Source organism: Equus asinus, unplaced genomic scaffold (assembly GCF_041296235.1).
Source record: "Equus asinus isolate D_3611 breed Donkey unplaced genomic scaffold, EquAss-T2T_v2 contig_197, whole genome shotgun sequence".
NCBI lineage: Eukaryota > Metazoa > Chordata > Mammalia > Perissodactyla > Equidae > Equus > Equus asinus.
The window spans coordinates 404,631-431,769 of record NW_027224846.1 but is presented as its reverse complement, the minus strand read 5'-3'; the positions used below and the strand labels follow the sequence as shown (position 1 = coordinate 431,769).

The window sequence follows — 27,139 nt, the reverse complement described above, 5'->3', positions numbered from 1 at the left end:
AAAACAGGAAAAAGTATGACTGTTTAAAGGTGGTAATTCTCTTTTGATTGTGGAAAAAAATTTCTCTGCCGTGTTTTCCCACCGATTGCGAAGTCTTCAAGGGTGGGCGAAGGACGGCGTTCGTACCGGCTGCCCGCCCTCCAGAGGCTTCCAGCAGACGGCCGTCGTCCCCGCTGCCGCCAGGACAGCCGCCCTGCGCGCCCCGTGGCCGCCTCTGCTCCAGACGCTGGAAACGCGCCTCCCCCGCGGCGAGCGTCCGGGGACGCAGGGGACGACGCGTGACGCCACGGGGCCGCCGCCCAATCAGACGCGGCGTCGCGGAAATTTTGACCTTTAAGGCGGCGCGGGCGTCTAGCCGGCCGGCGCTCGGCGGGATGGCGGAGGAGGCGGCGGTGGCCGTGTGCGTGCGCCTGCGGCCGCTCAACAGCAGGTAGGCCGTCGGCAGCTCGGCCGCTCGCCCTTGGTGCGCGGTCCCGGCCCGGGCGAAAGACGGGCCGGCCGGGGCTTCTCTCGACGCTGCGCAGCCGGCTCCCTGCGCGCTGGCCGCTGGCCCGGCCGCCCGGTGTCCCGGGGCGCGAGGCCCAGGCTGCTCGCTGCGCCCAGGCTTCGCTCCGGCGGCGGCTGGCTCAGCGTTCAGGACGCTGCGAGCCTGATATTCGCCCATTTGGAATTCTTTCCTTTTGGTACAGTGTAGACACTACCGTCGTTGCTCCGTGGATCTTACATTCTAGAGGAGGAGACACAGAGGTCATGAACCCTATAGAGAGAGCAGGAAGGGCAAGAAATGATGTCTGTTTGCTTCTCTAGTCTCTGCTCCTCCCTCAGAATACTAACACATTTTTGCATTTGAGAAATATGTGTTAAATGTTACTGTGTTAAATAAAGGGGAATATCAAGACGAGGACTTCCCTCTTGTCTAGGAGCTCATTATCTAATGCGTTAGAAGACAGCTCCGGAACAAAACCATCACGACACTGTGACAGGTGCTGTGACGGGCAGGTGGGGAGTGTGCCGGAGGGGTCATTAGCCCCACAGCGAGATGACGGCGTGGGAGACGGGCAGGGCTGGTGTCAGGAAAGTCCTGACACTTTTCAGGGAGAAAGAATAGTTACGTTACTTGATGGAAACGGAAGTCGGGGTATTCCAGGCACAGAGGGATTAAATCTCTTCTCTTGGGGGAACCTTCAGATAGTTGATTTGTCTTGAGTTAGGGTGTATATAGGAAGTCAGAGGAAGCAAAGGTTGAAGAGAGAAATAAACATGATCGAAGTCTCACGTGCCGTGTGTTGAGGATTTCGGATGGTTTTGAAAGATGTTAAGCAAGAAGGATAATCGGAGTTGCGTTTGAATGTATCTTTTCAGCATACAGTGCTGGGTGGGGGAAGGGCGTGAAGACCTTCCCAGGGACGCTCCGGTGAGAGGGCAGGAGGTCAGGGAAGCCCCATTGAAAAGTGGTGACCCCTTAAAGGTGGACTTTCCACATTTCTCCCAATTATAGTATAGGTCATTACCATCCTTTAAAATATTCTTCAGAAGACGAAATCTTTTAAATTATCTTTCATATAACAGACTTCAAAACTAGTTATAAAATGCACTGTTTTTATTCTTTTAGAGAAGAAGCTCTTGGAGAAGATACGCAAGTTTACTGGAAAACTGACAATAATGCTATTTATCAAGTTGATGGAAGTAAATCCTTCAATTTTGGTAAGCTTATAATAGCATCAAAAGTAAACATATTATCCTTTTCCTTTTAAGAGTACAAAAGGCTTATCCAGAATACTGGATTTGACATTAAAGATAAGACTAAGCCGTCTGTAAACTGCTTCAGTGGAAGATTTGAAAAATTGCTCATCCATCCTTTATGATAAGTAAGATAATGAATTGATGTTTAAAACACAGTTATAGTCATAATGCCTTATGACTGAAACTAACATTTTTCCTCTTATTCATTAGTGTATTTGTGGCCTAAGACTCCGTAAGCCCAAAATATGTTGCTTAATGTCAAGTCATCTTTAAGATCTTTCAGTTAGGTATATTCTTTCCACAATTATTTTCAAGAAAACTCTTTAAAGAATAAATAGTGAAGATATTCCTTCTTGGCTAGAATACAGCGGGTACCTACTGCCCCTTTTGTGGAGCTTGTCATATGGTGGGAAGAAAGACTTTAGACTACTAATTACACTTATGATGACATGGCTTTGTGGGAGTTTCTAGCAGGGGATCTAACTAGCTTAGGTACCCGGCACCTGTAGGATGAGCGAGAGCTAGCTAGGGCAAAAGGACTTGGAGGCCCTCAAGGTTGGCCAGGCTGATTTGTGTATTGATTTAGCACATTCTGTATAGTGCTGACCATGTGCCGGACACTGTTCTAAGCACCTCATATATATTAACTCATTTAATCCTCCTAACAAGCCCATGTGATAGGTACCTTCCCATTTTAATGAGGAACTGAAACGCAAATCACACAGCCAGCAAATGGAGGAGTCAGATCTGTGTTCCAGCCACACTGCCATGCTGCCACGTAGGCACCACAAAGCACAGTAAGGTCCCCTCAACAACCTTAGGAGTGAGAGTGATTAGGTTGTTGACTTAGTGTTATGCTAGAAAGCCAATATCTAAGCCTTTAGAGTAAAGATGTATAGAATAGAAAATGATTCCTGGTAAAGGACTATTTGATAGTATCAACATAAATTTTTAAAAGGTAGAACAGTATGTTCCAGAGATGATAAAACCAAGAACAAGGGATACACAGGCATTCTGACTCAAGTGCTGCAGGTTCTCAGTAGCTGTGTATGCTCACAAGGGGTTTGGACTCACCTACCTGTCTAAAGCAGCTGGTATTAAGATTTGAATCATCCTGCCATCTCTCCTTGCCCTGAACTCCTGACCCCTGGCAGCATTCAGATGGCACTTTGGTTTTCCATAGGGTTCTACCTGCAAGTGCAGATGTTGGTCATGGTGCAAGCCGTGTGAGCACTGAATTTCTCAAGACAGTTGATACATTTCCCTCCTGACTGACAAATCCATTTCTTGGGGGCTTTCTAATGTGAGCCCACCACTGAGAGAGTGGTCCATTTTTGATGCACCAACAAAGGAGAGACCACATCCTGGACTGGTGGATTCATCATGGCAAATGCTACCTACCCCCAGCCCTCAGCAGCCAGCCAACCAGCTGTTCTCTGTAACACTTCAGCTTGGCTCGGTGCTTTTCTTCCAATTGTCTGTGTTTCTTGGTTTAGTTTGAGCCAGGCCTTCTTGCTAGATATGTTATAAACACTAAAATTTCTCAAAGAATAGTAATAGTTTGCATTTCCTAAGTATTAACCATATGTTCACAGTAATTCTCTTAAGGAAGATAATATATATTCACTTTACAGGTTAGGGAAGTGAGGCACAGAGACATCATCCACGTTGCCCGAGGTCACATACCTTGTAAGTGACAGAACCAGGATTTGCAGGCAGTCTGATTCCAGATCCCCAGGTTCAGCCACTATGCCTCACTGCCTCTTGAAAGCACATAAGATAGCTGACTTGTGTTTTTTTGTGTGAGAACCAGCACATTTTACTTTATAGAGAAGTGTATTTTCAGAGGACCAATAAGTTGAAGAAAATATTGTGAGTTAAATATTTTATCATACCATATCCTGACAATTTTATTTCTTTGGGCAGCTACTAATTCAAAGTGAAAACACAGTTGATTTGTTTAGTTTAACTTGTGTGGTTTTTTTTTTAGATCGTGTCTTTGACAGTGATGAATCTACTAAAAATGTGTATGAGGAAATCACAGTACCAATCATAGATTCTGCCATACAAGGCTACAATGGTTTGTATCCACTGCAGAAACGTTTTATTTAGTCTTGGGTGTGTGTTCAACGGTATTGATAGTTTTACATACTCTCGATGCTTTTTCAATCTTTGTGTGTGTGTGTTTTTGTGTCCCCAGGTACTGTATTTGCCTATGGGCAGACTGCTTCAGGAAAAACATATACCATGATGGGTTCAAAAGATTATTTGGGAGTAATACCCAGGGCAATTCATGACATTTTCCAAAAAATTAAGAAGGTAAATAGCCAAATTTCCGGTACATACGGGTAAAAGCAGTCACCTCTTGTCATGGTGGAAGGAAGCAGGTTTACAGTTCTCTTTCGATTATCCACGGGGAAGGAAGAAAGGCATAGCGTACATTTGCTTTCCCCACAGCCTTGCTTTAGAGCTTAGAGTCCTTTCATTCTTTCCCTTGAATCCTGAAGCAGTGCTGCTCCTGTCACAAAGCAGGCATTGAGGAACAAGAAATCTTAACCCTGCCTTTGAGGAGCTGTCCGTGATCGTTCAGGAGCAGGAGAGGGTAGATGTGGTGAGAAGACCAGGATAGGCAACCTAATCAGTTAAGGCGGGTTTTCAATTTGTTTTTTCCTTACTGTTTTAATGATTTTTAATGTTCTTATTTGAACATCTGTTTGTAGGGTTTTATTTTAAGCTTAGAGAGTTGGACTGGGCACCCTCTTCTTCGAATTTTATGATGCCATACTTTTCATTATTTCTGAAACAATGCTTTTATATTTCTTTTTTTTTTTTTAAAGATTTTATTTTTTCCTTTTTCTCCCCAAAGCCCCCCGGTACATAGTTGTGTATTCTTCGTTGTGGGTTCTTCTAGTTGTGGCATGTGGGATGCTGCCTCAGCGTGGTCTGATGAGCAGTGCCATGTCTGCGCCCAGGATTCGAACTAACGAAACACTGGGCCGCCTGCAGCGGAGCACGCGAACTTAACCACTCGGCCACGGGGCCAGCCCCAATGCTTTTATATTTTTGTGTTTACTTTTGTCAATATAGAACCATAGGATTTTTTTTGTTTGTTTTACAAAGATAACTTCTCAAAGAATATTTTAATGTTTATTATGAGCACATCAACATTCAGTATTAGGTTTTCATAACTGGGTGATCTCTGATGTTTTTACATATGTTTTCCCCTAGTTTCCTGATAGGGAATTTCTCTTACGTGTGTCTTACATGGAGATATACAATGAAACCATTACAGACTTACTCTGTGACACTCAAAAAATGAAGCCTTTGATAATTCGGGAAGACTTCAATGTGAGTAACAGTGGCTCAAACAATACAGTTACTTATTGGGATTATAGTTCATGAACATTAACCTTTACTTTCCATTATTTTTTAAAATGTCTCCTGTTTCTGTGATTTGTTTTTTGTTTTCTTTCTTAAATGTTTATGAGATCATCTTTTAAGTGATGTGTATCATTTTGAAATATTGACAGTTGTAATATTTTTGTGTAAGGGCCTCAAAAGAACAAGATGGAAGTATCAGGTTAGAATTTGGTGTGCTTTGGTATAGGATATAAATTGTAAATATCATAGATTTACTTCTTATTTTTATACAGAGTAATATTCTCCATTTTCTACTTTTAACTTCTACAAATTAATTCTGTAATAGTTTGCACCTTCTCTTGAGATGCACACTTTTAAGTGACTTCTATTTCTCTACTCTTCCCATCATTAACCTTGTTTCAGAGGAATGTATATGTGGCTGATCTCACAGAAGAAGTTGTTTATACACCAGAAATGGCTTTGAAGTGGATCACAAAGGGAGAAAGTAAGACTTTATGCTGTATTTCCTCAAAACACTTGTAGAATAGTAAAAACTATTCACTTGAATGTATTTAGGCTTCAAATCACACTTTTCACTTTTAAGCTACAGTAAAAGTTAATGTTTTTCTTTGGATTTTAATATATGCCGCTGAAATATGACTCATTTTTACAGAGAACAGACACTATGGAATCACAAAGATGAATCAAAGGAGCAGTCGTTCTCATACCATTTTTAGGATGGTGGGTAATTCTCTCTCTACTTGGTCTTTCCAATTAAGAAGACACTAATTTTTCTACAAGTTGCCTTTTCTGTCTAGATTTTGGAAAGTAGAGAGAAAGGTGAACCCTCTAATTGTGAAGGATCTGTCAAGGTGTCCCATTTGGTGAGTATTGGTAAACCCTGCTAATGTACTCTATGGGCCAAAGCAAAATTTAATTCAGCTGCTGGATGTTTGGTTTCATAAGAACTGTTAACTAAATAGGGAAAAACATCTATAAATTGGTAGTTTATTCTTATCGGTAGCATGAGATAACTAGTTAAAATATAGGAAAAATTCGGGGGTCTTTCTTCCTGTTATGTTATGGCTGCCATCTCCTAAAATTTAGATGTAATGGTTGTAGGAGTTGAGGCCTTTCCTAACCAGTAACGAAAGAGGATTTGGGTTTTTTTTTCCAATCTACATTTAAAACTTAATCTTGGAATTTGGTGATTTTTTTTTAACTTAGTCTCAGCCAGTAGAATTGAGACTTGTGAGATCAACAGAAACCTAGATGGGATGGTTAAAAAATAAATCACATATTCAAGTTCGTTCTTAAGTACAATAAAAAAATACGTTTTATATTATGAGCACAATGTTTTATGGTTTTTATTTTTTTTAATGAAAAAAATTACATTTATTTAACCGATGGAAATGTTGCCACTGTTGACGATGTATTCAAAGTATGCATTCTGTAGATGGCACTCTCTTTGGTTTACAGCACAGGCCTTCCCATGCATCCTCCAAGTTGTGTTGGATCATATGCTGATTCACCCAGAGTTTCTTTTTGTTTTCAAATGGAGTGTTTCTTCCAATAAACTTTATTTTTCCCCCAAGGTAGTTTCTTTCTTTCTTTTTCTTTTTTCTTACTGTTCTGTTGGACATGCGTGTCAGTGAAAGCAAATTAAAATGAATTGAGGGGGTTTGCGGCATTCTACAGATCTGAAGAATTTATTGCAACAGGAGAAACCATTGTGGTCTTTCTTATCATTTAATTTTAACAGTCCGTAGATACTGGGACTTTTTGTTCCCCCTTAATTGCAATTTTTCTCCCAAATGGTGGGTTGAATTTATTTATTTATTTATTTATTTTTTATTGAGTTAATGATAGGTTACAATCTTGTGAAATTTCAGTTGTACATTACTGTTTGTCATTCGTGTTGTAGGTGCACCACTTCACCCTTTGTGCCCACCCCCCACCCCACCTTTCCCCTGGTGGCCACTAATCTGGTCTCTTTGTCTACATTTTTAAATTCCTCATGTGAGTGGAGTGAATCAGAGATTATCCTTCTCTAACTGGCTTATTTCACTTAACATAATTCCCTCAAGGTCCATCCATGTTGTTGCAAATGGGATGATTTTGTTCTGTTTTGCATCTGAGTAGTATTCCATTGTATATATATATACCACATCTTCTTTATCCATTCATCTGTTGATGGGCACTTAGGTTGCTTCCATATCTTGGCTATTGTAAATAATGCTGCAGTGAACATTGGGGTGCATAGGACTTTTGGAATTGCTGACTTCAAGCTCTTTGGATAGATATCCAGTAGTGGAATGGCTGGATCGTATGGTAGTTCTATTTTTAATTTTTTGAGGAATCTCCATACTGTTTTCCATAGTGGCTGCACTAGTTTGCATTCCCACCAGCAGTGTATGAGGGTTCCATTCTCTCCACAACCTCTCCAACATTTGTTAATATTAGATTTAGATATTTTTGTCATTCTAATGGGTGTAAGGTGATATCTTAGTGTAGTTTTGATTTGCATTTCCCTGATGATCAGTGATGATGAGCATCTTTTCATGTGCCTATTGGCCATCCGTATATCTTCTTTGGAGAAATGTCTGTTCATGTCTCCAGCCCATTTTTTGATCGGGTTGTTTGATTTTTTGTTGTTGAGTTGTGAGAGTTCTTTATATATTATGGATATTAAGCCTTTGTCAGGTATATGACTTGCAAATATTTTTTCCCAGTTAGTGGGTTGTTTTTTTGTTTCAATCCTGTTTTCATTTGCCTTGAAGAAGCTCTTTAGTCTAATGAAGTCCCATTTGTTTATTCTTTCTATTGTTTCCCTTCTCTGAGTAGACATGGTGTCCGAAAAGATCCTTTTAATACTGATGTCAAAGAGCGTACTGCCTACGTTTTCTTCCAGAAGCCTTCTGGTTTCAGGTGTCACCTTTAGGTCTTTGATCCATTTTGAGTTTATTTTGGTGAATGGTGAAAAAGAATGGTCAATTTTCATTCTTTTACATATGGCTTTCCAGTTTTCCCAGCACCATTTGTTGAAAAGACTTTCTTTTCTCCATTGTATGCACTCTGCTCCTTTGTCGAAGATAAGCTGTCCATAGGTGTATGGTTTTATTTCTGGGCTTTCAATTCTGTTCCATTGATCTGTGCACCTGTTTTTGTACCAGTACCATGCTGTTTTGATTACTGTAGCTTTGTGGTAAGTTTTGAAGTCAGGGATTGTAATGCCTCCCGTTTTGTTCTTTTTTCTCAGGATTGCTTGAGCAATTTGGGGTCTTTTGTTGCCCCATATAAATTTTAGGATTCTTTGTTCTAATTCTGTAAAGAATGTCATTGGGATTCTGATTGGGATGGTGTTGAATCTGTAGATTGCTTTAGGTAGAACGGACATTCTAACGATGTTTATTCTTCCAATCCATGTACATGGAATGTCTTTCCATCTCCTTATGTCGTCATCCAATTCTCTCAAAAAGGCCTTGTAATTTTCATTATATAGGTCCTTCACTTCCTTAGTTAAATTTACCCTAAGGTATTTTATTCTTTTTGTTGCTTTTGTGAATGGTATTGTGTTCTTGAGTTCTTTTTCTGTTAGTTCGTTGTTAGAATATGGAAATGCTACTGATTTATGCAAATTGGTTTTATACCCTGCAACTTTGCTGTAGTTGTTGATTACTTCTAAGAGTTTTCCAATGGATTCTTTGGGGTTTTCTATATATAAGATCATGTCATCTGCAAACAGCGAGAGTTTCACTTCTTCCCTCCCTATTTGGATTCCTTTTATTCCTTTGTCTTGCCTGATTGCTCTGGCCAGGACTTCCAGTACTGTGTTAAATAAGTGTGTACAGTACTGTGTTAAATAAGTGATGATACATGTCTCGTCCTGTTTTCATGGGGATGGTGCTCAGTTTTTGCCCATTGAGTATGATGTTGGCTGTGGGTTTGTCATATATGGCCTTTATTATGTTGAGATAGTTCCCTTCTATGCCCATTTTGTTCAGAGTTTTTATCATAAATGGCTGTTGGATCTTGTCAAATGCCTTCTCTGCATCTATTGAGATGATCATGTGGTTTTTATTCCTCAGTTTGTTGATGTGGTGTATCACGTTGATTGATTTGCGGATGTTGAACCATCCCTGTGTCCCTGGTATGAATCCCACCTGATCATGATGTATGATCCTTTTGATGAATTGCTGAATTCGGGTTGCCAAAATTTTGTTTAGAATTTTTGCATCTATGTTCATCAGTGATATTGGCCTGCAGTTCTCTTTTTTCGTGGTGTCCTTGTCAGGCTTTGGTATCAGCGTGATATTGGCCTCATAGAATGTGTTAGGAAGTGTTCCATCCTCCCTAATTTTTTGGAATAGCTTGAAAAGGATAGGTATTAAATCCTCTCTGAAAGTTTGGTAGAATTCCCCAGGAAAGCCATCTGGTCCTGGGGTTTTATTCTTTGGGATGTTTTTGATTGCTGTTTCAATCTCTTGCCTTGTGATTGGTCTGTTCAAATTGTCTGCTTCTTCTTGAGTGAGCTTTGGGAGATTGTAGGAGTCTAAGAATTTATCCATTTCCTCTAGGTTATCCATTCTGTTAGCATAGAGTTTTTCATAGTATTCTCTTATAATCCATTGTATTTCTGCAGAGTCTGTTGTTATTTCTCCTCTTTCATTTCTGCTTTTGTTTATTTGAGCTTTCTCCCGTTTTTTATTTGTAAGTCTGGCTAGGGGTTTGTCAATTTTATTTATCTTCTCAAAGAACCAACTCTTTGTTTCGTTGATCCTTTCTACTGCCTTTTTTGTTTCAATAGTATTTATTTCTGCTCTGATTTTTATTATTTCTCTCCTTCTGCTGACTTTGGGCTTTGTTTGTTCTTCTTTCTCTAGTTCAGTTAGGTGTAGTTTAAGATTGCTTATTTGGGATTTTTCTTGTTTGTTAAGATGTGCCTGTATTGCAGTGAATTTTCCTCTTAACACAGCTTTTGCTGTATCCCATATGAGTTTGTATGGCATGTTATCATTTTCATTTGTTTCTAGGTATTTTTTCTTCTTTAATTTCTTCAACGATCCATTGCTTGTTCAGTAGTGTATTGTTTAGGCTCCACATCTTTGTGCCTTTCTCAGCTTTTTTCTTCTAATTAATTTCTAGCCTTATAGCATTATGATCGGAGAAGATGCTTGTTATTATTTCAATTTTTTTTAAATTTGTAGAGGCTTGCCTTGTTTGGCAACATATGGTCTATCCTTGAGAATATTCCATTTGCACTTGAGAAGAATGTGTATTCTGCTGTTTTAGGATGAAGTGATCTATATATGTCTATTAAGCCCAATTGTTTTTTCATTTAGCTCCACTATTTCCTTGTTGATTTTCTGTCTGGATGATCTGTCCATTGATGTGAGTGGGGTGTTGAGGTCCCCTACTATTATTGTGTTGTTTTTAACATCTTCCTTTAGGTCTGTTAATAGTTGCTTTATGAATCTTGGTGCTCCTGTGTTGGGTGCATAGATATTTATAAGTGTTATTTCTTCTTCATGAAGTGTCCCTTTGATCATTATATATTGTCCCTCTGTGTCTCTCTTTACCTGTCTTATTTTGAAATCTGCTTTGTCTGATATAGGAATTGCAACACCTGGTTTTTTTTTGCTTGCTATTAGCTTGAAGTATTGTCCTCCACCCTTTCACTCTGAACCTGTGTTTGTCCTTGAGGCTGAGGTGTGTTTCCTGGAGGCAACAAATTGTTGGATCTTGTTCTTTAATTCATTTTGCCACTCTGTGTCTTTTTATTGGAGAGTTCAGTCCATTTACATTGAGAGTGATTATTGATTCATGTGGACTTAATGCTGTCAATCTGTTGCTCGTTATCTGGTTTTCCTGTGTTTGTCTTCCTGTGTGCTTTAGCCTACCCATTTAATACTGCACTTTCTTATGCTGGGTTTCTTAGCTTTTTCCTTATTTATGTTTTGTGGCTTTGTTGTGTTTTTTAGTTTAGTGTCTACCCTGAAGTTTGTATTTTGAATCTCGTGTATAATATAGTCTATTCTCTGGTGGTCTCTTACTTACTTGGCCTAGACTAATTTAGTCCCTTTGCTCTTCCCCTCCTAAATTATTATTTTCATTTCTTTTTTTTTAAGATTTTATTTTTTTCCTTTTTCTCCCCAAAGCCCCCCAGTACATAGTTGTATATTCTTCGTTGTGGGTCCTTCTAGTTGTGGCATGTGGGACGCTGCCTCAGCGTGATTTGATGAGCAGTGCCATGTCTGCGCCCAGAATTTGAACCAACAAAACACTGGGCCGCCTGCAGCAGAGCGCGCGAACTTAACCACTTGGCCATAGGGCCAGCCCCGTTATTTTCATTTCTTATTCCAACTCGTGTTATGAGTTTGTAGTTAGAGTGATAAGATCCACTTTGCTTTGGTAGTTTCCTTACCTTTGTCCTAATGCTATAGGTGAATATTTGCTATCCTATTCTGGTTCTATTTATCTGTCTCCCTACTCTGTGGATTGTGTCCCCTTTCTCCCTTTTTTCTTTTTTCAGGTATGAGAGCCTTCTTGAGGATTTCTTGTAGTGGAGGACTTTTGGTTACAAATTCCCTTAACTTTTGTTTGTCTGGAAAAGATTTAATTTCTCCCTCACATCTGAAGGATATTCTTGCTGGATAGAGTATTCTTGGCTGAAGATTTTTATCTTTTAAAGTTTTGAATATGTCACTCCATTCTCTCCTAGCTTGTAAATTTTCTGCAGAGAAATCTGCTGAAAGTCTGATAGGAGTTCCTTTGTAGGTTATTTACTTCTGTCTTGCTGCCCTGAGTATTCTTTCTTTGTCTTTCATTTTTGCCATTTGTACTACTATATGCCTTGCAGTAGGTCTCTTCACATTGACAAATCTAGGAGATCTGAAAGCTTCCTCTACACACATTTCTCCCTCAATCCCTAGATTTGGGTAGTTCTCTTCTATAATTTCATTAAGAACACTTTCTGCTCCATTTTCCTTTTCCACGTTCTTGGGAATTCCTATTATCCATAAATTCTTTCTTCTCATTGAATCCGCTATCTCTCAGAGATTTTCCTCATTTTTTTTAACTCTTAGTTCTCTTTCTTCCTCTGTCTGGAGCCATTCGGCCTGTATATCTTCAATTATGCTAATTTGCTCCTCTCTGGTGTCTACACAGGCATTCAGGGAGTCCGTATTCTGTTTTATCTGGTCCATTGTGTTTTTCATCTCTAGTTATTCTGTTTGATTCTTCTTTATAATTTCAATCTCTTTTGTGAAGTAACTCCAGAACTCGTTGGCTTGTTTCTCTATCTTTCTCTCTATCTCATTGGGTTTTTTGATTATAGCTGCTCTGAACTCATTTTCACTTAGTTTACCTATTTCTAAGTTCTCAGGACTTAATTCTGTGTTTTTATTGTTTTCCTTCTGGTCTGGAGCTTTTATAAATTGCTGGATGGTAGAGGAGCGGTTTTTTCACATGGTGGTAGAATTGAGTTGCAGTTACAGCCTGTTGCCACTATATGGGGGTTGAGAGCCGCGTGTTTTGAGCTCTCCGCCTTCGGACAAGATGGCAGCACCCAGCATTGTTTGCCAGGGGGAGGGGCTGTTTTTCTGGCTCGCCGATCTGGATTTGGATCAGTTCTGTTTTCTGGTCTCCTGAGGCCCTGGGTTTATGGGGTCCCCACACACGGAAGCTTTCCCCCATCAGCGGGTTTCCACTATACCGGCGGCAGGAGTCCTGGGCAATCCCCCGGTCACGTGGCCCCTCCCCCACTCCTTCCCTCACCTGCGGCAGTGATCCCAGACTCTAGGGGAGGGAGCGAAGTTCTCTCCTACCCTGTTCCAGCTCCTCTGAGGCCAGCAGCAGGGTCTCTGTCCTCCGTCTTTTTGATACTCTAGGTCTCTGATCTCCTGGCATTAGGTTTATTAGCTGAAATTCAGTTTTTTTTCAGTCCTTTGTTGTAGTTTGGAGGGGAGAGAGTCCCAGGTCACCTCACCCCGCCATTTTGCTCTACCCACCCCGTCCATGAGCACAATGTTTTAGACTGTAAATCACTTGAAGGGAAGAGTAATGTCTAATTCATCTTTATAGCCCCAACACATCGTATGTAGTTTATATTCAATACCTGTTTGTTGAATGAGTGAACATAAGCATTATGCAAACACTCCTTACCACATAAGTAAACCTCCCATTTCCTTCTTGCTGCGCTGTATCAATTCTCTCTGTTTTTGTGCTTCCTTCCTATTCCTTACCATTATTACTTTATTCTCTGTCTTCAGGACCTAAATTCTTTAGCTTGATGTGGGATACGATTTAAGATTATTCTGTTTGGGAGCTGGCCCCGTGGCCAAGAGGTTGAGTTCTCATGCTGCTTTGGAGGCCTGGGGTTTCGCCACTTTGGATCCTGGGTGCGGACCCAGCACCGCTCATCAGGCCACGCTGAGGTGGTGTCCCACATAGCACAGCCAGAAGGACCTACTACAACTAGAATATACAACTGTGTGCTGGGGGGCTTTGGGGAAAAGAAGAAGTCGGGGGGAAGATTGGTAACAGATGTTAGCTCAGATGCCAATCTTTAAAAAATAAAGATTATTTTATTTGAAAACTTCAGGGAAAAAACGAGTAAATCTATAATATGTTTATTCACTTTGAGATTTTGAAAAATCACTCAAGTATCTAATTCTAGTTCACCCCAGTTATTTTACTACACAGTATAATGTCTATTATAATAGCCTATTCTTTCTTCAGTTTAGCAATAAAAAACCCCACAAAACCTAACTTCTGTTTTGTTTTCCAAACCTGGCCTGTGATATTTCACTGCAATTTTTAACTTTTCTCTTAATAATGTAGCTTTAATACTCTTGACATATTCAGTGATCCATTTGGTGACTTTTCTTGTGTTCTTTGATGTTCTATTATCTGGCGACCTTAGATATCATCAAGTCCAGCCCTCCAGCCTCCCGCTCACTCTAAGTATCTTCTTGGAAAGAAGTCTTCCCCAGAGTCATTTTCTGGCTCTTTGGAGGGAGTCTCTGAGTGTCTCCTGGCCTTTCTGGGAGAATAATGTCCAGGTTCTCTTAGCTCTGCTCCGTCTCTGTTCCCTTCTGTGGCTTCTTTTCCCTACCTTTCTAACAAAAACTCAGGCGTGTTCTGTGGCCTTTCTTACTTCCCCGTTGCCCTCTGACATTTGGTTCACATTTGTCTTTTGATGACAGCCATATATTTATTTTGTCTAGAGCTCTGAGTTCTAATTCATATCTTCCTAAAGATTGTTATAATGGTGTGTCTCACTGATATCTCAAATTTTAGTATGTCTAAAACCAAGTTATTTCTTCCTACCATGGTGAATATTCCTTTTTTCCAGTATTATCAGTGTTATCCTGGTCACCTAGGCTGGAAACCCAAGTCAGTTTCACCTCATCTTTTTCTGCCTTCTCTTTTGTCCCGTCATCCCCGTTTTTTATTGATGCTACCCTTTAGCATTCCATGGGTGTCATACTCAAGTCCTCATCTCTTGATTTACTGTATCATTCCCCTGGACCTGGCCCCCATGACCTGGTTTTGCTTCTTCAGTCTGTTATGCAGATTTCTGATGTCACTAAGCTTGTGTCGTGTCACTTCCTTGGACAAGATCTGGCCACTCTTAACCAGTCTAACTTGACGTCCTTCTGCTCCATGTGCGCTCCTCTCTTAAGGATAGGTTGGGCCACTTGGTATCTTTGAACACTAATGCTTATTCCCATCTTTATACCTAAGTTCATGCTGCCTTCACCACCACTTCACCCCTTTATTATGTATCTAGGCCATCTGTGGTAGATACTACACAGGAAAGGTGAGACTTCTTTGAATGTTTTAAAGAAAGAAGTATCTGAGACAGGACTCCAAAGCAGAAGTGTGTAATCACCTGCTCATCACTGGAGGTCTCCACAGAGACAAATAATTTAAATCTTTGACTTTCTTTTAATGCATTAAGAATATTTGCGGAGGCTTTACAGTGTTCTGAGCCCAGGACTGGGCTCTGAGATTAAAAGAGTAAAGAAGACATCCCTCCATACTTACTGTCTCCATGGCAACCTCCCTAGTCCAGGCCACCTTGTCTCCATTCACATTCCTGCCCCAGCCTCCTAACTGGGCTCCTGGCTATGGTCTTGCCCCTCTCCAATCTGTTTGCCCCCCAGGGGCCCAGGTGACCCTTGAGGAAGTTCAGTCAAGCATGTCACTCTTGTCAAAGCCGTCCAATGGCTTCCCATTGCATCCGAAAAACCAGCTTCTGTACCCTATCTTGTCCCATCTCTCCTTCACCAACTCTGCCACACTGCCCTTTCCATTTCTTGAACACACCAAGCTCATTTCTGCTTTGTGACTGGTGTGCTGGTTGTTCTTTAATCTGGAGTATGGTTCCCTTGGTCTTTGCAGGGCTGGCTCCCTCTTCTCCGTCCTTCCAGATCTTAGCTGAATTGGGGGACTTCCCCTGCCATCCTGCCCAAAGAGCCTGTCCTGTCCTTTCCTCTTCCCACTTCTAACACTCTGTTTAAATTGTCTGTATTACGCTTAACATGCTATGTTTCTTATTTGTTTGTCTTTTTCTCTCCTCTCACTAACTTCCTCCTCCCCGAGTCCCACCCTGTGCAGAACATAAGCTGAGAGCAGGGTCCTCATTTGTCTGTTGCGCTGCCATATCCCTAGCACCTAACGTGCTGCCTGCAGCACGACAGGCAGTCAGTTTTTTCCAACAATATTTGTGAAATGGAAGAGAGGCCCATGGTTTTAAAGATGCTACAGTGTGGTCAGAGACGCAAATAAGTAGCTCAACACAGTAAGTGCTATAATAACCAGTCATATCTATAAAGACCTCTGGGTACACCGTTGAAAGGTCAATTCATTCACGGTATAGGGAAGGAAGGATCAAGTTGACAAAGCTACACTGGGAAGGTGGCAGTTGCCTTTGGTCGTGAAGGAAGAGTAGGGGCAGACTAGAACATCAGAATCAGCGAAACACAGGGAATGGCAAAGGGTAGCTGTGCATGGTGTGGAGGGCATAGTCCGTAGTTCAGCCAGAGTTAAGAGTAACTGATGGACAGAAATGAGGCTAGAGCAACACAAGTGCCGGATTATAAAGAATCGTATTCACCATGGTAAGATTTCGAACTTTGTGTAGGAAAGTGAACCTATTCTGGCAGCATTATGGAGGAGGTATTATAAAGAAGGAACAAGATGTTGAGCTCAGTTTGACTCAGACAAGGGAAGGCTTAAATAGTGAGGTGAGAAACAAGGAAACAGATGGGGTGTTCAGATAAACCATGGGTTAAAAATGTTCTTCCAGTACTTTGGATTTTATTATTTCAAGTTACACTTCCTAAAGGTTTATTTTCATGTCTTGCAGAATTTGGTTGATCTTGCAGGCAGTGAAAGAGCTGCTCAAACAGGTGCTGAAGGTAATGAAAACTCATGAAATATTTTGGTCTGAACGTCCTCCTGTTCTTTAACAGAGTAAAAGTGCCACCATGCATTTTAGAGACTAATAAAGTAATGATAATTTTGTGATAAAAGTCTTTAACAGAAAAAGCAGCTTCCTTATCTGGCTTATTATCTGCTTTGTGCTGCTGTAGCGTTAGTTAAAAAGATGAAACTCTGTCGTTGACAGGATTTATAGTTGGAAAGCTCCTGAGAGTCCCATGAACACCATAATCAGTAAGGAAATTCAGAAAAGTGGCAGGATACAAAATTAATCTATAGACATGAGCACCTCCTAACACAACAGCCGGTTGGAATATTTAATGTACGAAAAGACCCCCTTTGCAATAATGACTTAAAAGGCATAATACCTAGGAAGAAACTCAACAAAAATTGTATAAGACCAAAATAAGGAAAACATTAAAACAGACCTGAAAGAGGTAACCAAACACTGAGACAAATGAAAACGCATACTTAGATGGGAAGTTTCAGAACCATAAAGATGTCAGGCCTCTCTCTGTGTTAGTTTCCTGCAGCCTGACATAGAGACACTCAGCTGAGTGTGGCCTGTACCCACCACACCAGTGGATCCTCAGACCTGTGAACAAGAAATAAATGCCTGTTGCTTTAAGCTGGCTTGTTAAACAGCAGTATTCCAGCAATAGCTGAATAACGCACCTGTGCAATAACTGCTGTTCAGAAGGATTTGTTGCAGTATTTTTTTGTGTACATGGCAGATTGAACACCTGCATGTCCCTCAGCAGGGTGCTAGGTAAATAAATTCTGATACATCCATACAATGGAATTCTATGCTGTAAAAAAGAGTGAAAAAGACCAATGTTTACCAATAAGATAGATGATATATTGCCAAGTGAAAAAAGCAAAGTGCAAAATAGTGTGTATAGTATGTTACTATTTATGTAAAGAAGAAAGGGGAAAAATTAATACGTATGAACTTGTATTTCTAAAAATCTCTAGAAGAATAAACTAATAATAGTTCTTGGTTAGAGCGATAGGAACTGGTTGAAAGGAGAATAAAGTGAGAGAAACCTTTTTCAGTAGACTTCCGTTTAAGACATGTGAGCATATTAACAGTTTAAAAATAAGGACTTTTGGTTGTGAACCTCTAGGAACTAACTTGGTTGCACGTCATTAGTTGCCTGTATTGGAGGTTTGGAAAAATAGATTTGAATTGAGGAGTTCGAGGAGCTCTTTTAGGACGTGGTGCAGACATGGGCTTTCCTGCATTCTTATTCTTTTCTTAGTCGTCTTTTTCGAGCTGTTTCTCTTGGGTGAGAGCCTTTCTGCTTCACGTGATGGGTGGGAGGAAGGGAAGGGCGCCTGTCAGCAGTGGGAGGAAAGGTGGGCGCAGATCTAATTTGAAGCACAGACTGTAGCATCTGACCCTGCAATTTCTAATTTCTCCCATAAATTACTGATAAATAAGTTCATCATCTAGTACAGGGGCCAATTTGTTTTCTTATTTATTTAATAAATGCAGGTGTGCGACTCAAGGAAGGCTGTAATATAAATCGTAGCTTATTTATTTTGGGACAAGTGATCAAGAAACTTAGTGATGGACAAGTTGGGTAAGTTTGTCCCATTGTACATTTACCTATTAATGCTTACGTTTTTCATTAGGTTGAAAATTATGATATTTCAGTGACACTCAAATAAATGTACTGATACCCCTGTATGTTCAAAAGCTTCTGTGATTCTATGAGCATGCGTTGCTTCTTATATGTATGACCGTGACCTACTAAATTTACTTTATATTTTAAATATTTTCTAGTTAGTAGTTTTGCTCTGCCTCAAGTAACCAGTAAAGAATGAATTTTTTAAACTGTAGCAAATTTAAGGTTCTGCGTTAAAAATAAACCACTTTTGTTATATAAAAAGTTTTACTCTTTTTCTCCCCAAACTCATCTCTCACTAAGTGGTTTCATAAATTATCGAGATAGCAAATTAACACGAATTCTCCAGAATTCCTTGGGAGGAAATGCAAAAACACGCATTATCTGCACAATTACTCCAGTGTCTTTGGATGAAACCCTGACTACTCTCCAGGTGAGTTTGATTTTTATCTCGAATCAATATGGGGGAAATCATCTTTCAGAAGGAAAAATTAGCTACTAAAATTAGGTGTAATTTTTTGTAATTGACATAACATACCTGTTAAAATAAAATTGGTGTGTCTACTAAATAGCATTCCTTAATCTTCCCAAACTTCAATCATTCATATCCTGCCTCCCCAATTTTTGCCACATCCAACAATATTTTATTGAAATTGACTTGATTTTTTCTTAAATAACTCACTTTTTAAATTTAACTTATTATAAAAGGAAACTTTCTATCAGTCCCATAAATGAAAAACTGGTTATCACTTGGAACAAACAGAAGGTGACCCAAAAAATGGGTGTGCGTGTTTATAACAAAATAATTCTTAAGTTCCTGCTAACAAATTGTTGCCTGCCTTTGCTCTGAGCCTAAGGCCTGTATTTTCTGTTTTCAAAAGAAAAGAAGAATGAGAACTGTCAGTAGAATAGCTGTCTCAATGAAGGGTTCAGTGTTATTTAATGGGCACCCTCACGTACCCAGTTAAAGTTACTTTTGACACTCATGCTCTAAGAAACATCACTTTAAGTAGCTATTGAGCGCTGGATCAAGGTTCTGTCAGAGAAACAAAGGTAGGAGATAGCGTTCCTGGCTTCACAGAATTTATAGTCTTATAGTGAAGATAAGACCTGTCTTCCAGCGTGATTTCCTTGGATTAAAAGTTAAGTGGCTAATAAGTAGGACAGAGTTCAAAGGAAGGAGAGGTGCTTTTGACTGGAAGTGAAGCTTCAGCGCAGAGGGAGCATTTGCCCTGGACTTTGAGGAGTAGATGGATTCCAGTGAGCCAGGGTGTGTAGGCTCTCTGTTGGCATCTGTCTTCAAGATATTTCTCTGACCCTCCTGAAGACTAGTGGCAAAGGTAAGTTATGGACATTGTTACAGGGACGTAGAATGCTGTGTGTTCAGAAGCTGTAAGCCACCTGGGAAGCTTTTACTGATGTTTCTTTACAAAAGAAAATTACAAGAAACCTAAATATTAATTAAACTAATCTTTTGGTGTCAACGTTTAACACTCTTGTATTTTTTCCCAGTTTGCCAGCACTGCTAAATATATGAAGAATACTCCTTATGTCAATGAGGTGTCTAGTGATGAAGCTCTCCTGAAAAGATATAGAAAAGAAATAATGGATCTTAAAAAACAATTAGAGGAGGTATGTATGAACTGTGTATTTCAGTAAAGAATAGAGATGGATTTAGAATTGAGATCTGCCTACATGCCCAGAGACTCTTAAATCCTCAATATCTGAGTTCTACAATCTAAATTTAAAACAAGTAGTTTTTAACTAAGGAGAAATCAACCCGTAAAAACTTTACTATAAACTGCAAGATTTGGTTTCTTGAAATTATTTTAGATTTTGTTTTTCATTTCCAAAGGGCAAAATTTGAGATTTTCAAATGGGCCAAGTAGAGATACGTTTTTTTAAGAGATAAAAACTGTCACAAATACAGAGAATTAGGTTAAAAAGAGAGACGATGAATAGTGTTTAAAACTACTTTGTTTCATTTTACATTATCTTGAATTCCTCTTCTAGCCCTAAGATAGCAATCTAATAAGATAGCATAATTGCTTGTCATTACCATTTGTTTGTTTAAACCATCATGGTCCCCAGTCTGTAAAAAACTTACATTTTACTGATCTTTTTAAAAATGACCTAAAATGTCAAATGGCGGTCTTAGAAGGATCTCTCTTCCTTTGCTATAGGTATTCAAGTCTCTGCTTTATGATTTCTCTGCCTATTTATATATTTTTAGTCAATTAATAGAATTGCTTTAACAGCATTGATATAATCTTATACATGGCATATAGAATAGTGACATGAGGAGAAATGTATATTTTACCCTATTATAAGTTTGAGAAATTATTGATTATGGTAACTGCATATTGGTGTTCTGCAGGTAGGGCATATTTTATTTCAATAAAATTAAAATTCTCAGGCCAGCCCTGTGGCCTAGTGGTTAAGTTTGTTGCACTCCACTTTGGCAGCCCGGGTTCAGTTGCCATCCGCAGACCTACACCACTTGGCGGCCATGCTGTCCTGTTGTCCCATGTACAAAATGGAGGAAGATAGGCACAGATGTTAGCTCAGGGCAAATCCCTTTCAAGCAGAAAGAGAAAGATAGGTACAGATGTTAGCTCAAGGTGAATCTTCCTCAGCAAAAAAAAAAGAAAAGAAAAATTCTCAAAACTCACATACAAATTTATATTTTTTTAAACTATACTTTCAAGGTTTTAAAACCTACCTACATTTATTAATGTAACCCAATATTACATTCTTTAGGTTTCTTTAGAGACTCGGGCCCAGGCAATGGAAAAAGACCAATTGGCCCAACTTTTGGAAGAAAAAGATTTGCTTCAAAAAGTGCAGATTGAGAAAATTCAAAACTTAACACGAATGCTAGTGACCTCTTCTTCCCTCACATCACAACAGGAATTAAAAGTAAAATTTAAAAGACAACAGCTTCTTTTCTTCTTCTTTTTTATTATTGTTTTTTTTAATTGCAGTAACTTTGGTTTATAACAGTATATAAATTTCAGGTGTATATCGTTATATTTCAATTCCTATGTAGATTATATCATGCTGACCACCAAAAGACTAATTACCATCACCACACATGTGCCTAATCATGCCTTTCAACCTCTTCTCTCCCCCTTTCCCCTCTGGTAACCACCAATCCAATCTCTGTTGCTATGGGATTGTCTTTTGTTGTTTTTATCTTCTATTTGTGAGTGAGATCATACAATGTTTGACTTTCTCCCTCTGACTTTTTACTCTCAGCAGCAATACCCTCAAGGTCCATCCTTGTTGTCACAATTAGCCAGATTTCATCCTTTTTTATGGCTGAGTAGTATTCCCTTGTGTATATATACCACATCTTCTTCATCCATTCATCCCTTGACGGGCACCTAAGTTGCTTCCAAGTCTTGGCTATTGTGAATAAGCCTACAGTGAACATAGGAGTGCATGCATCTTTACGCATTCACGTTTTGACGTTCTTTGGATAAATACCCAAGAGTGGAATAGCTGGATCATATGGTAGGTCTAGTCTTAATTTTTTGAGCCATCTCCATACTGTTTTCCATAGTGACTGCACCAGTTTGCACTCCCACCAGCAGTGTATGAGGGTTCCCTTCTCTCTACATCCTCTCCAACACTTATTGTTTCCAGTCTTGTTAATTATAGCCATTCTGACAAGAGTGAGGTGATATCTCATTATAGCTTTGATTTGCATTTCTCTGATAGTGATGTTGAACATCTTTTCATGTGCCTGTTGGCCATCCGTATATCTTCTTTGGAGAAATCTCCATTCAGATCTTTTGCACATTTTTGAACTGGGTTTTTGGTTTTTTTGTTGTTGAGATGTATGAGTTCTGTGTATATTTTGGATATTCACCCCTTTTTTGATATATGGTTTACAAACATCTTCTCCCAATTGTTAGGCTGTCTTTTCCTTTTCTTGATGGCTTCCTTTGCTGTGCAGAAGCTTTTTAGTTTGATGTAGTCCCATTTGTTTATTTTTTATATTGTTTCTCTTGCCCAGTCAGGCATGGTATTTGAAAATATGCTGCTAAGACCAATGTCAAAGAGTGTACTGCCTATGTTTTCTACTAGAAGTTTCGTGGTTTCAGGTCTTACATTCAAGTCTTAAATCCATTTTGAGTTGATTTTTGTGCATGGTGTAAGGTAATGGTCTACTTTCATTCTTGGGCATGTGGCTGTCCAGGTTTCCCAACACCATTTATTGAAGAGACTCTACTTTCTCCATTGTATGCTCTTGGCTCCCCTGTCAAAAATTAGCTGTCCATAGATGTGTGGGTTGATTTCTGGACTCCTGATTCTGTTCCATTGATCTGTGTGTCTGTTTTTATGCCATACCATGCTGTTTTGGTTACTATAGCTTTGTAGTATATTTTGAAATCAGGGAGTGTGACGCCTCCAGCTTTGTTCTTTTTTCTCAGGGTTCCTTTGGCTATTCTGCGTCTTTTGTTCCATGTAAATTGTAGGATTCTTTGTTCTATTTCTGTGTAAAATGTTGTTGGAAATTTGATTGGGATTGCACTGAATCTGCTTTATTATGTTGAGGTACTTTCCTTCTATACCCAATTTATTTAGAGTTTTTATCATAAATGGATGCTATATCTTGTCAAACGCTGTCTCTGCATCTATTGAGATGATCATGGGATTTGTATTTTTCATTTTTGTTAATGTGGTGTATCACGTTAATAGATTTGCAGATGTTGAACCATCCCTGCATCCCTGGAATAAATCCCACTTGATCATGGTGTATGAAATTGTTAATGTATTGTTGTAGTTGATTTGCTAGTATTTTGTTGAGGATTTTTGCATCGATGTTCATCAGTGATATGAGCCTGTAATTTTCTTCTTTTGTGTTGTCCTTGTCTGCTTTTGGTATCAGGATGATGTTGACTTCGTAAAATGAATTTGGAAGCTTCCTCTCTTCTTCAATTTTTTGGAAGAGTTTGAGAAGGATAGGATTAAGTCTTTGAATGTTTGGTATAATTCACCAGGGAAGCCGTCTGGTCCTGGACTTTTATCTTTTGGGAGGTTTTTGATAACTGTTTCAATCTCCTTACTGGTGATCGGTCTATTCACATTCTCTACTTCTTCTTGATTCAGTTTTGGAAGGTTGTATTAGTCTAAGAATTTATCCATTTCTTCTAGATTATCCAGTTTGTTAGCGTATAGCTTTTCATAGTATTCTTTTATAATCTTTTGTATTTCTGAGGTATCTGTTGTAATTTCTCCTCTTTGATTTCTGATTTTATTTATCTGAGCCTTCTCTTTTTTTCTTGGTGAGTCTAGCTAAAGGTTCGTCGATGTTGTTTATCTTTTCAAAGAATCAGCGCTGAGTTTCATTGATTTTTTTTCCTGGTTTTTTTTAGTCTCTATTTCATTTATTTCTGCTCTGATTTTTATTACTTCCTTCCTTCTACTGATTTTGGGCTTTGTTCTTCTTTTTCCAGTTCCTTTAGGTGCACTGTTAGACTGTTTATTTGGGATTTTTCTTCTTTGTTGAGGTAGGCCTGTATTGATATAAACTTCCCTCTTAAAACCGCTTTTGCTGTATCACATAGACTTTGGCCTGTCGTAGTTTCATTTTCATTTGTCTCCAGATATTCTTGATTTCTCATTTGATTTCTTCTTTGACTCAATTGTTGTTCAATAGCATTTTGTTTAAGCTCCATCCATTTGTGGCTTTTCTGATTTTCTTCCTGTAGTTGATTTCTAGTTTCATACCACTGTGGTCAGAAAAGATGCTGGGTATTATTTCAGTCTTCTTAAATTTATTGAGACTTGTTTTGTGGTCTAATATGTGATCTGTCCTGGAGAATGTTCCATGTCCGTTTGAAAAGAATGTATTCTGCAGGTTTGGGATGGAATGTTCTATACATGTGTACTAAGTCCATCTGGTCTAATATGTCATTTAAGGCCATTTCCTTATTGATCTTTTGTTTTGATGATCTCTCCTTTGGTGTAAGTGGATTGTTAAAGTCCTCTACTATTATTGTGTTGCTATTTCTCCTTTTATGTCTGTTAATAATTGCTTTATATGTCGAGGTGCTGTTATGTTGGGTGCATAGATATTTGTAAATGTTAAATATTCTTGTTGGATCATTCCCTTTATCATTATGTAGTGCCCTTTGTCTGTTGTTACAGTTTTTATTTTAAAGTCTATGTTTTCTGATATGAATATTGCTACCTCAGCTTTCTTTTCATTGCCATTTTCATGGAGTATCTTTTTCCATTCCTTCTCTTTCAGTTTGTGAGTGTCTTGAAGTCTGAAATGCATCTCTTGTATGCAGCACATATATGGGTCTTATTTTTTTTATGAAAGATGACAGCTTAAACTTGATATATAGGGAATAGAATTGGTATTCTTATATGCTTATTATATAGCTATGTGTTTCTTATCCTTTGATACAGTATATTTTAGGAAAGAACCTTTTGTGTATTTGCCTATACCTCAACAACACCTAGAACGTTCATTAAAAATACTTAACCCTGATTCCCATATGAAGAGATCCTAATTCAGAAAGTCTGGGATGTAGTCAAGGAATCTATTTGCACTATACTTCTTATGAAATTCTAATGAAATTGATTAGGTGATTGGAAACCACAGGTGTCTAGAGTATGTGGTAATATTTTCTATTTAATGAAACAGAAATAGTAATCTCAGGAAAATTTATCTAGACTATAAATCAACATAGTAATCAAAATTCTGGCTTCCAGTCTGTGTGCTTTTGTTTTTACCAGAGTAGGGGTTTATTTATCCAGCAGATGTTTTGGGGAGTGATAGTGTCATGGTTAAGAGAATGGCCTCTGGAGCTGGACTTTCTGGATTTGAATCCCAGTTCTGTCAATTCCTAACTCTCGACCTTGGGCCCTTTCTTAAATACTTTTTGCTGCAGTTTCCTTATCTGTGAGAAAGCTTGATCCCCACCTCATAGGACTGATGTGACAATTAAGTGAAGTGATATATAGAATGTGCTTAACACTATACTCTCCATACAGCAAATCCTCAATAAGTGTATGCTGTTAAGATTATTATTAATAGACGCTACCTTTAAGTCCACCATACCAGGTAAATGGAAGGCATCAAAACCATCTGTTGGCTCAGCCATGAGTAGGAAACAGCCCAAGGAAAGGGGTAGGGAAAAGTATGCCGGTTAGACATCTACATGTACAAAAGCTTGGAGTCGTGAGAAAACATATTTCTTGGACTTAAAATATTCTGGTGGCAGGGGCATTTAAACCACATTGTAGGATTCGAACATTGCATTATGCTAAGGATATGGGAAAGCCTTGTAGGTAACATGATTGGAATTGCTGTTTAGAAAGATGTGGCTACTGTGTACCTACAATTGATTGGGCCTCCACAAGGCTTGTGGCTCTGGAGATGGAAAAAACATGGGTAAATTGGAGAGCTATTTGGGAGACAGACTCGACAGAACTTTGTGATTGTTTCAACATGGGGACATGGAAAGGGAGAAGGAAGCATCTAGAATGACATGCACACATTACTGGGCTTGCTGGATAGCTGGTAGCAGTATTTGTTGAGTTAAGGAACATTGAGTGAAGAGCAGTGGAGCTGTCCAGTGTTTTATTTGGGTCAGCTCTAGTTTAAGGTGTCAGGCAGTTGAAAATGCAAATATATGAAAATCAAGTGAAAGATCTGGGATGGAGATATCAATTTGGGCATTAACTACTGCAAATCCAAATTAAAGTCGTGAGAATGGATGAGCTTGCTCTGGGAGCATGTTGAGAATGAAAAGAACAGAGGGCCAAAGATAAGATCCTCCCAAACAACTTTTTAGGTAAAAGCAAAAAAGAGGAATGCCTAAAGGAGCCCAGGTTTAGCTCTAGAGTTAAGAAAGAAACCAGGTGAACGTGGTAAACTAAAAGAAGAGAATGTTGCATAGAGAGGTCACATTCTATGTCAGTGATGTCACGTTCTGCTGAGAAGTTAAATAAGACAAATATAGACTAAAACTTTTTGGATTTAGAAACAAGAAGCTCCTTCGCAAAAACAATTTGAGTTATGTATTGGGAATGAAAGCCACCTTGCAGTAGGCTGAGATGGCCAGTAGAAGGGTCTGGCCTTAGATAGAAGGAGAAACACTCCTTCATTATAACAAGGACAGAGGAAAAGGGTAGGAATCAATGCAAGTAATGCTTTTGTAAGTTTAGGCTTGTATTTTCTTTGTGAAATAGGAGGTTTAATTTTTCTTCTGTGGTGGCTGGAGATGGTAGAGACACAGTTTGTAGACCTGCTAAGGGTTTGAAATAGTCTCGCCTTTGTAGGGAATGGAAAAGAAAGCCAACGAGGGGGCAAGGAGTCTTGCCAGGCAGCCTTAAGGGCCCAGGTGATGTTGGTAGCCAGTCTTCTGGCTGTCCACACAGTGTTCAGGAGGCTAATAAAAGCTCAGATGGCAGTGTAATTCATCTGAGTGTACATTGTGATAGGATAAGTGTGGGGAACACAGAATGGGTCTAATAGTTTGAGACCATTGACCCAAAAATGTGATTGAACTGGTGATCTATAGAATCTAAGATGATGGGATGAGAGCCCAAAGGTAGCTGGCAGAAAGAAAACAGTGGATCAAGAGACTAGATGTCCCTCTTAAGCTAACTAGCTATAATGGGATTAACTGAATCACTGGGGTGGAAGGAGTTCTAGGTTTATGAGTTTCAGATGACAGGGTCCAGTGGCTTTGGGAGCGAATGGAGTTGAGCTGAAGGTCATGGGAATCAAGGATTTATATATGAATGTGCTTTTGCAGAGCAGGCTGTGGAAAGGGCTGGCCATTTCAAGCAGAAGCCATATATTCTGGGGACAACAGATAATCTTGACAGGCAACGCAGTGGAATGGGTGGTGGATAAGGTCTGAAGTTACAAGCATGGGCTCAGCCACCAATTGGCTGTATGACTGTACACAACTCATGCAAACTTTTTG

General features: G+C 39.3%; 1 pseudogene; it reads left to right on the top strand.

The window, feature by feature from the left end:
• The first annotated feature begins 286 nt into the window (after nt 1-286).
• Nucleotides 287-27,139, top strand: part of LOC123284164 (centromere-associated protein E-like) — an 84,463-nt pseudogene continuing 57,610 nt past the window's right edge.